Genomic DNA, 374 nt, shown 5'->3' with positions numbered 1-374 from the left:
CCCACAGCTAACTTCATAAAAAACAAAAACAAAAAACTGGAAGCTTTCCTTCTAACAACTGGAACAAAACAAGAACGTCCACTTTCGCCACTCCTATTCAAAATAGTACTGGAAGTTGTAGCCAGAGCAATCAGGCAAAAGAAAAAAATAAAAGGCATCCTGACTGGAAAAGAGGAAGTCCTTGCTGATGATACGATCTTATGTCTGGAAAAACCTCAAAACTCCATAAAAAACTCCTAGATCTAATAAATAAGTTCGGTAAACTTGCAGGATACAAAATCAACATACAAAAATCAGCAACATTTCTATATATTAATGAACTAGCTGAGAAAGAAATCAAGAAAAATACCCCATTTAAAATAGCTACAAAAAAT

Source organism: Piliocolobus tephrosceles, chromosome 12 (assembly GCF_002776525.5).
Source record: "Piliocolobus tephrosceles isolate RC106 chromosome 12, ASM277652v3, whole genome shotgun sequence".
NCBI classification, from domain to species: domain Eukaryota; kingdom Metazoa; phylum Chordata; class Mammalia; order Primates; family Cercopithecidae; genus Piliocolobus; species Piliocolobus tephrosceles.
The sequence above is the reverse complement of the archived record's forward strand: the minus strand, read 5'-3'. Positions refer to the sequence as shown.